This window comes from Manihot esculenta, chromosome 14, assembly GCF_001659605.2.
Source record: "Manihot esculenta cultivar AM560-2 chromosome 14, M.esculenta_v8, whole genome shotgun sequence".
In the NCBI taxonomy this organism is placed as follows: Eukaryota; Viridiplantae; Streptophyta; class Magnoliopsida; order Malpighiales; family Euphorbiaceae; genus Manihot; species Manihot esculenta.
The window spans coordinates 19,174,403-19,184,864 of NC_035174.2; positions in this window are offsets into that span (position 1 = coordinate 19,174,403).

Consider the following 10,462-nt stretch of genomic DNA (forward strand, 5'->3'; position numbering starts at 1 on the left):
TGGTTTGCCCAATTTGTTTGCCCAAACCAAAGTGAAGCTGAAATGAAGAGAAGAATGAATTGCTGACTGACCAGGTTGTTTGCCCAAGCAAACTGGGCAAACAGCGGAGCAAGGCAGGAACAGCACGCAGACAGCAGAGATGACAGACAGCTTGCCCAGTCTGTTTGCCCACACTGTTGGAAAGAATCCTCTGCCATGATTGTAAATCAATTAGTGATCCTCTGTCATGATTGTAAATCAATCAGTGATCAAATCTTACCATATTTAGCATAGCATGATTATAGGACATAATTGAGGGCACAATCAAAGGTCTAATTGTTCATATTATATACTATATAAACTCTGTAACTTACTACACAAGAGGTAAGAAAATAAAAACAGTTTTCTTCCTATAATATCAAGATGGTATCAGAGCAAGTTTCGGCCTAAAATTATAGCCGTCATGCAATCATCCGTTACCAGATACCTTTCCCGACCTTCTCTCACTAAACCAACCTACCAGATACCTTTCCCAACTTCTTTCTCTCACCGAAACAACAATGGCCGACCTCCCCAGCCCGGCTGACAAATCCTAGGCAATAATTGATCCAATAGCAGACCTGTCACAAAAACTATTCCAGTTGATTCAGAATAGCCAAAATGGAAATCAGAAATCAGCAAACCAATTCACTCTTGATTCAGCACAGCCACCGTCCAACATAAAATTGAATGATTCCAATTATGTTGTTTGGGCAAAGATGATGGAGATGTTTATCACAGGGCGAGGGAAATCAAGCCATCTGACTGGGACTCCCTCCCCTCCGACAGAAACAGACCCCGCAATTTACCTGTGGCAAACTAATGACAGCATTGTCCGAGGATGGTTAATCCAGATGGTAGAGCAGAAGCTCCGTCCAAATTTATTGCAGCACAAGACAAGCAAAGGACTATGGGATGCCCTCAAGATCAGATTCAATACAGGTAGTAACAAACTTATCATTTACGAGTTACAGTCTAAAGCATACAAATTAACACAACAAGGAAGCAATCTGGAAGATTTATACAACGATCTTCAGGCCATCTGGGCCGAGATCGATGAAAGACAACCGACCAGAATCGAAGGAGACAACAATATCATTATCCGGAACCGGAAAATCCAGGAGGAACGTCTGTACCTGTTTTTGGCCGGAGTACAGTCGGACCTCGATCCAGTCCGTCGAGAAATTCTCAACGAGGAGCCATTACCGACCTTGGACAATGCCTACTCTCGGCTCCTAGGTGAGAAGTTGCGCCGTGCCATCCACCTTCCTCTTCCATCACCAGCGACAGTAGGTTCCGACCTCGTGGGGGCCGGTCTATTGGCTAAAAACCGGTCAGACACAAACAAGTCATCACTCCAGAATGATAAATCAGGCTTAAAATGCACCCATTGCGGCGGATCTTGACATACCCGGGATGGATGCTTTAAGATCATAGGGTATCCGGAGTGGTGGGAGGAAAACAAGATCCGTAAGAAGAAAGAAAAGGGACAAGGCGCAGGGAATACGGCCGCGGTCACTATCAGCGGCACAAAAAAGGCTGCCTGCGGCACTCAAAAGGCTGCCTGCGGCAACAACCTGATCGGACAAACAGAGGAAAACTCGGGCAACGGACAGAGCTCAGGGGTTGCAGCGGCGCTACAAGGAGCCGAGAAAGGAGGAGGCACGGGTGTCCCTTATGATCGGGAAGGAGGTATTTTAGGGTTAGAAAGGAGGGACAATGACCTTTCTACCCCTGTCTCTTTAAATAAATCTAAATGTGCCCCTGCTTGTTTTAATTCTTGTAAAATTAAATCCCTGGTCCCGGATGTTTTAGATAAGTCTGTTTGTAATCTCAAAACTGAATCGTTAGCCCTTAATTTTATCGGTCATGCTCACAAGGTACAAAATGCTAGTGGGTGGATATTTGATTCAGGAGCCACAGACACTATGACTAATGATTCTTCAGATTTTGTTGTGTCAGCCCCACCCTCAAAATCCAATATTCTAAACGCTACCAGTGGCTCCTTCCCGGTCATCGGTGGTGGTACCGTTTCTATAACCCCCACTTTAAATGTCTCCAATAGCCTTTATGTACCTTCCTTATCTTGCAAATTACTCTCTATCAGTCAGATCACCAAACAGTTAAATTGCAGAGTACTCATGTATCCTCATTTTTGTGTTTTGCAGGATATTCATACGGGCACGGTATTGGGCCGTGGTACTGAGAAAGATGGACTGTACTATGTGGAGGAGGTCTCAAGTACTGGGTCAGCTCATTTAGCTCAAGGGTCCCCAACCCGACAGTTATGGCTCTAGCACCGGCGCTTCGGCCATCCCTCAAGTGATTATCTTCGTACTTTGTTTCCTGAGTTTAGATCCATTGACATTCCAGTTTGTACTTCATGCGTGCTTGCTAAGAGTCATAAGAGTACTTATCATATATCCACAAATAAGTCTGATACTCCCTTCTCAATAATACACTATGATGTATGGGGGCCTGTCCCGGAAACTGTCTCCCCTGATTATAGATACTTTGTGACTTTTATTGATGACTGCACTGTGTTACTTGGATTTACCTATTAAAACAAAAATACGAAGTGGCTGAGAAATTCTGTGATTTTTTTCGCATGATTAAAACCCAATTTCACAGGACCATTCAAGTCCTCCGATCTGACAATAGGGGGGAATTTGTCAATAACCACCTCCAAACTTTTTTCCGGGATAATGGGATCCTTCACCAAACTACTTGTCCTTATACACCACAGCAAAATGGGGTCGCTGAAAGGAAAAATCGACATATCCTTGAGACTGCCCGAGCCCTTTTGTTTGAAGCCCGAGCCCTTTTGTTTGAAGCCCAAGTTCCTCCTAAGTTTTGGTCTGAAGCAGTTGCCACGTCCATTTACCTCATCAATCGACTTCCGTCTCGTGTTCTTAATTTTCAATCTCCCTTGCATACCTTGTCCTCTCATCACACAATCCCTTCCCATCTCAACCTTCCACCTAAAATTTTTGGCTGCACAGTTTATGTTCACATTTCTAAAACACACCGCACTAAACTTGATCCATGTGCTCTTAAATGTGTTTTCTTTGGTTATGGTGTCCATAAAAAGGCTATCAGTATTTTGACCCAATCTCTAAACGGATCTTCACCACCATGGACTGCACCTTTCTGGAAGAGGAATATTTTTTTCCCTCGCCAACTAGCAGTGAGGGAGAGACAGCGGCACAATCACCACCATTACCAAATTGGCTTAGTCAGGGGGGCCAAAACTTGGTCATTCTTCCCTTCCTGAGTCTACACCAGAACTGGGAGACACCGGTTATTCTTCCCTTCCTGAGTTTACACCAGAACTGGGACACACCGGTTATTCTTCCTTTCCTGAGTCTACACCAGAACTGGGAGACACTGACCATCTAGTACAGTCCTCGGCCTCAACATCACAACCAGAACCTGACACCGTAGAATATCCTGAGGAACACACAACTGAGGTATGTGAATCTGAACTTTCTCCTGTTCCTAATAACCTCACTACTGAACCCATTTCCCTTGAGGTTCCTGAAATAGGCCAATATGTTCTACCCCCTCGGAATAATAGAGGAATTCCACCCAGGAGATATGATCCAGAATTCGAGGCAGCCATGTAACGACCCGAAAATCGGACCGCTACCGGCGCTAGGATCCAGGTCGGCATAAGGCCGCCGGGACCCGTAGCAAGCCTAACATGAAACCTATAAACCTATATAATCCCATACATGATCGACAACATACATAAAAATTAAAACTTTTCTTTCCATATACATCAACCAAACTCAACCTGTGCATGCACTGAACATAACATAAACATAATCATAATCCCTCTGTGGGATCTCATTAATGCCCCAATGGGCGATACATCATACGTTGAGTTGGTTTGTATACTCATCATAAAACATATAAGATCATGTATTGAAGGGGATATCTTAAACATATAGTCAAGCACAACCTCTAATCCTCAAAGTCATTACATACTTAAAACTGTACTTTTACATAACATTAATACATTTATCATGTCCACACTATCTATTACAAATACGAAACTTCAATACTCTTGTAAACCTCCTGGTCTACCCTGTACCTGCAATCCTGGGGAAATTGGGAGAGGGGTGAGCTACTAGAGCCCAGTGAGCAGAATGATAAAAACATTTAAATCATATGGATCATGGAATGCATCACATCACAGCTAATCACAATCAAGGATGAACCTGTCACCAATAGCCCTCTACATGGTCCAACTGTGCCAGAACGTAGAATGGGTCCTGGTCTTTCCCTTACATATCATAACATAACAGTGTCCAACTGTGCCAGAACGTAGAATGGGTCCTGGTCTTTCCCTTACATAGTGCCAGCGAACGTAGAATGGGTCCCACTGGTCTTACATTCCGTACCGTACATATCACATCGTCATATCATAGATCGAGGGCTATGGATCATCCAACATTCATCCGCATCAACATTTAAAATGTGCAATGCAACATATTCGTGGATTCTAATGCGAACAACCTAAAACATCACATGGCATTCATGATGCATGAACATGCTCAAACTTTGAAATTTATTTACTTTAAATGTAAAGGTTTATTCCACTCACCTCTGGATAGCTCTGACCAGACACTGGGGCAACAGACTCACTGCTAGGGTCCTCGGTTCCTCGGGTCCGAACCTACACAGGTGGACTCAAATGAGGGACCAAACATATAAGAACATAACTCTAAACTGTAATACCCGGCTAGACTCCGGTAACGGAATTCCTACCGTCCGGTGGAATCTCGGATATCGGAAGCCTCTAGTAGGGTAGAATCATGTTTTCATAAAATGTTTTAAGGTATTTCATGGTTTTAAGAAAATGGAAATGAGTTTTTGCATAAAAACAACCTTGAAGGAAAACTCAGGTTCGGCCGCCGAACCTCAAGTTCGGCCGCCGAACATGCATGCCTTCGGGAGCACCTTTAGGCCCCCGAAAGCATAAGTGAGGGAAGTTCAGGTTCGGCCGCCGAACATGGCATGCATGCGGAGGCACGTTCGGCCCCCGAACGTGGCCTGGCCAGCCACTATAAAAGGGTCCCTTAGCCGAAAACGGGCGAGCTTTTTCCCCATTTCCGGCCAAGGTGAGTTCTCCGCCACCCCTCACCGATCTTGAGTCTTTTCCTTCAGATCTTTCAAGTTTTTCACTAGTTTTCATCTTGTTTTGAAGATTTTCAAGCTTTGAGCAAAGTTTTGGAGTTTTGAGGTTCAAGGGAACTCAACCCCTCCCCTCTCCGAGTTTAGGTCGTCTCTCTCGATCTCCACGAGGTAAGAGCCGATCTTGAGCTCATTTCATGTTTTAAGCAAGTTTTAAGTGGATCTATGGAGTAGAATGCATGTTTAGGTCATAGTTATGTTTATGGGTTTTTGGTGTGTTTTTTAGCAATGTGAGTTGCTTGTGTGTTGTAGTTGGGGTTTTTGATGGTTTGATGCCCCTAGGAACTTGTATGTTTGCTTGGGTATGATTGAGGAATGTTGTAGAATAGGTTTATGCATGTTTGGATGAGATTGGAGGCATAAATGCATAGGGGAGCTGAGTTTCTGCCATTCTGGGCGAAACCAGGTTCGGCAGCCGAAGGAACTTTCGGCCGCCGAACATGCTTGTGGAGGCAGCCTTCGGCTGCCGAAGCTTGCCCCCGAAAGGAGACTTTCGTCTCTGTCTGGCACTTTCGGCCGCCGAAGGTGCCGCCGAACATGCATGAGTTTCGCCTCTGTCTGGGAGTTTCGGCCGCCGAACCTGCCGCCGAAAGTGCCCTGTCCAGCCCTTTTTTGCATGTTTTTCTATGTTTATTCCATGATGTTTTAGGGGGTTTTGGGGGACAGTTTAGAGTTATGTTCATGTATGTTTGGTCCCTCATTTGAGTCCACCTGTGTAGGTTCGGACCCGAGGAACCGAGGACCCCAGCAGTGAGTCTGTTGCCCCAGTGTCTGGTCAGAGCTATCCAGAGGTGAGTGGAATAACTTATTATGTTTTAAAGCAAAGAATGAACTTTTTAGCATGTATCCACGCATCATGAATGCCATGTGATGAATTAGGTTGCTTGCATTAGAATTCACAAATATGTTGCATTGCATATTTTTATGTTGATGTGGATGAATGTTGGATGATCCATAGCCCTCGATCTATGATATGACGATGTGATATGTACGGTACGGAAAGTAAGACCAGTGGGACCCATTCTACGTTCGCTGGTACTATGTAAGAGAAAGACCAGGACCCATTCTACGTTCTGGCACAGTTGGACCATGTAGAGGACTATTGGTGACAAATTCATCCTTGATGTGATTAGCTGTGATGTGATGCATTCCATGATCCATATGATTTAAATGTTTTACTATTCTGCTCACTGGGCTCTAGTAGCTCACCCCTCTCCCATTTCCCCAGGTTTGCAGGTACAGGGTAGACCAGGAGGTTTACAAGAGTCACGTGTATGTAATAGTTAGTGTGGACATGATAGATGTATGAATGTTATGTAAAAGTACAGTTTCAGTCATGTATTGATATTGAGGATTAGATATTGTGCTTGACATTGTGTATGAGGTATCCCTTTTATTACATGATCAAAAATGTTTTATAATGTTCATGAAAGCCAACTCATCTCATGTTGAATCACCCGTTGGGGCATTGATGAGATCCCACAGAGGGATCACGATTATGATTATGACTATGTACAGTGTATGTTCAGGTTGAGTTGGATGTTTGAAGGAAAAGTTTTAAATTTTTATGTATGTTGTTGATCATGTATGGGATTAAACAGGTTTTCAGGATGAATGTCAGGCTTGCTACGGGTCTTGGCGGCCTTAAGCCGACCCGGATCCTAGCGCCGGTAACGGTCCGATTTTCGGGTCGTTACAGAATGGTATCAGAGCCCTAGGTTCATAGGATCGGACCTAAAGTGTCGGGCTCATAGATGTTCTAGAAGGTCAAGCACAATAGGAAGATCATGTCCACTAGGATAGGATGTGGAGTCCTGTCTTGTATGATGATGTGAAATGCCATGATTATATACATGTGCATTGATGCTATGATATGAATGACGTATATGTGATGAGGGTTCATGTGTGCCCACATGAACCATATGATGCTAATGTTTGTATGATGTGTACTGTTTTTCAGAAAACAGGATGAGAGGAACTCGTCGATCTGCACGATTGACTGGAGTGCCACCTGAGGATGAGGGCACGAGCGCCCGTCCTCCTACATTGCCTAGGGCAATGTCTTGTAGAGCCAACAGAGAAAGAGTGTCAAGGGACCCTAGAAGGTCTTTTGATGCTAGCAGAAGGGGGACTGATAAAGGAGGAAGTTCGGCAGATGTGAGGGAGGTTACGGAAGAGGATCAGAGGAGGGATGGGAATTTGGATGTGAGCATGGAGGAAGAAGGGACAGGGGAGTCTCAGGGAGGCGTTCAGGCCTCGGGGTATGGTTTTCCACCCCACTATCCACCCTTCCCACAGGGTTCAGGGTATCCGATGGGAGGCACATCGGATTTTTCCAGCTTTAACCCCTACCCTACCTACATGCCTTATCCACCTTTCTATCCACCTTACACACAGTACCCAGCTTATCCACCTTCACCTTTCTATCCAAACCCGGCAAACCCCACCTCGGGGAATGCTGCACCCCCACCTCCACCACCTACAGAACCAGCAGCCCCAGTTACTCAACCTCATAGACCTAGCTCAGCTGATGGGAGCAAGGTAAAGATGATAGATTACCTCAAGCTGGATGCTCCCAAATACAAGTCAGGGGATGACCCCTTTGAGTATCTGAGAGTAGTGAAGACAATAACTGATGAGCTAGGGGCGAATGATAGCAGGGCCATTCAGATGGCAGGGTTCACTTTAAAGTGCAAGAAGGCACGGGAATGGTTCAAGTGTTATGTGGACCCGAGACTAGACGGTATGACATGGGAGGAGTTTGTGAATGAGTTCGCTGGATGGGCTTTTCCAGACAGTTCCAGAGAACTGAAGATGATTGAGTTTGAGCAACTGAGGCAGTCAGAGCACATGAGTGTAGAGGAGTTCACAGATAAATTCTTGGAGCTATTGCCTTTTTCAGGGCAAGCTCTAGATACAGATACGAAGAAAGCCAAGAGATATGTTATGAAGCTGCATTCTAGGTACTCCTCGTTGATTCAGTCAGCTGAGAGAGAAAGTTTCCACACTGTGGTGGATATGGCTCGAAGGATGGAGGAGAGTGCTATAGTTGAGGGGTCAGTGAAGTAGTCAGTGACCCAGTCTTCAGGGGTTAAGACTCCAGGCAGAGGAGGGCCAGGTCTCTCTTCTTAGAGCTCAAGTAAGAAGAGGTGGGATAACACCACCAAGAAGCCGAAGAAGAATAAGTTTTGGAATAAGCTGAAGTCCGGTCTGGGATTTGGCGGTGGCTCGAGCTCAGGCTCAGATGGTACAGAATGCCAGAGATGTGGAAGACCGCACAGGGGAGTGTGTCGAGCTGGGACTAATACATGTTTTAGATGTGGACAGGAGGGACACATAGCTCGGGAGTGTCCTAGAGCGCCTTTTATGGGCCAGCCCCAGCAGACAGCTTCTGGTAGTGTGGCACAGCCAGCAGTTCCAGCCACAACTCAGGGCAGTGGCAGAGGTAGAGGGAGAGGGGCAGCCTCTTCTTCTGGTTCCTGAGGTGAAGGTCCATCAGCTCCAGCTAGGATCTTCACCATGACTCAGCAGGAGGCTAACACATCCAACACCGTGGTGTCAGGTAATCTTGTCATTGGGTGTTCTGATGTGTATGCATTAATGGACCCGGGTGCATCTCATTCATTTATTGCTCCGAGAGCCGTTGAGAGGTTGGGTCTGATAGTCTCTGGGTTAGAGTGTCCCCTATGGGTCAGTGGACCCAAGTGTGACCCGTCAGTGGCAGTGTCAGTCTGCCAGTTCAGTCCAGTTTTTGTTGAGGGAAGATGCCTCTCCGCCGACCTTGTGGTTCTAGATTTGATAGACTTTGATGTCATTCTAGGGATGGATTGGCTATCTACCCATGGTGCTACCTTGGACTGCAGAGACAAGGTAGTCAAGTTCAGAGATCAGAACGGGTCAGAGGTCGTCTTCAGAGGAGACAAGAGGGGTACACCTAGAGGTATGATATCAGCTCTTCAGGCTCGTAGGTTGCTTAGGAAGGGATGTCAAGGGTATTTGGCTCATGTGAGAGAGCTTAGTAGTCAGGTCAGGGAGCCAGCCTCGGTGCCAGTTGTCAGAGAGTTTCAGGATGTCTTTCCAGACGAGCTTCTAGGTTTACCACATGCTAGGGAGATAGAGTTCGAGATAGAGTTGGTGCCTGGAACTAGACCGATCTCTATCCCTCCCTACAGGATGGCCCCAGCCGAGTTGAAGGAGTTGAAAGAACAGTTGCAAGAGCTGGTAGAAAAGGGTTTCATCCGACAGAGTACCTCACCTTGGGGTGCTCCGATCTTGTTTGTGAGGAAGAAAGATGGATCCCTTAGACTTTGTATCGACTACAGGCAGTTGAACAAAGTCACTACCAAAAATAGGTACCCTCTGCCAAGGATCGATGATCTATTCGACCAGCTAGCAGGAGCGGGTTGTTTCTCCAAAATAGATCTAAGATCGGGGTACCATCAGCTAAGGATAAGGGATGAGGATGTGCCGAAGACAGCCTTCAGGACCAGATATGGGCATTTTGAGTTCCTTGTAATGCCGTTCGGGTTAACCAACGCCCCTGCAGCATTCATGGACCTCATGAACAGAGTATTTAGCCAATACCTGGATCACTTTGTTATTGTCTTCATAGATGATATCTTGGTGTATTCCAGGAATGCAGAGGAGCATGCCCATCATCTGCGGTTGGTCTTGCAGACTTTGAGGGAACATGTCTTGTATGCCAAGTTCTCTAAATGTGAGTTCTGGCTGAGGAGCATTTCGTTCTTGGGGCATGTAGTGTCAGAGAATGGGATTGAGGTGGACCCCAAGAAGACAGAAACTGTGGCTAACTGGCCTAGACCCACTTCAGTGACAGAGATTAGAAGTTTCTTGGGTTTGGCAGGTTACTACAGGAGGTTCGTTCAGGACTTCTCAAAGATTGCAGCTCCTTTGACCAGACTAACCAGGAAGAATCAGAAGTTTGTGTGGACCGACCAGTGCGAAGAGAGTTTTGAAGAGCTTAAGAAGAGGTTGACTTCAGCACCAGTTTTAGCTCTGCCATCTAGTGATGAGGACTTTACAGTCTTTTGTGATGCGTCCCGTGTGGGATTGGGTTGTGTACTAATGTAGAATGAGAGGGTGATCGCTTATGCTTCTAGGCAGCTGAAGAAGCATGAGTTGAATTACCCCACACATGACCTGGAGATGGCAGCAGTAATATTTGCACTCAAGATGTGGAGGCACTACCTCTATGGGGTTAAATGTGAGATCTTTACAGATCATA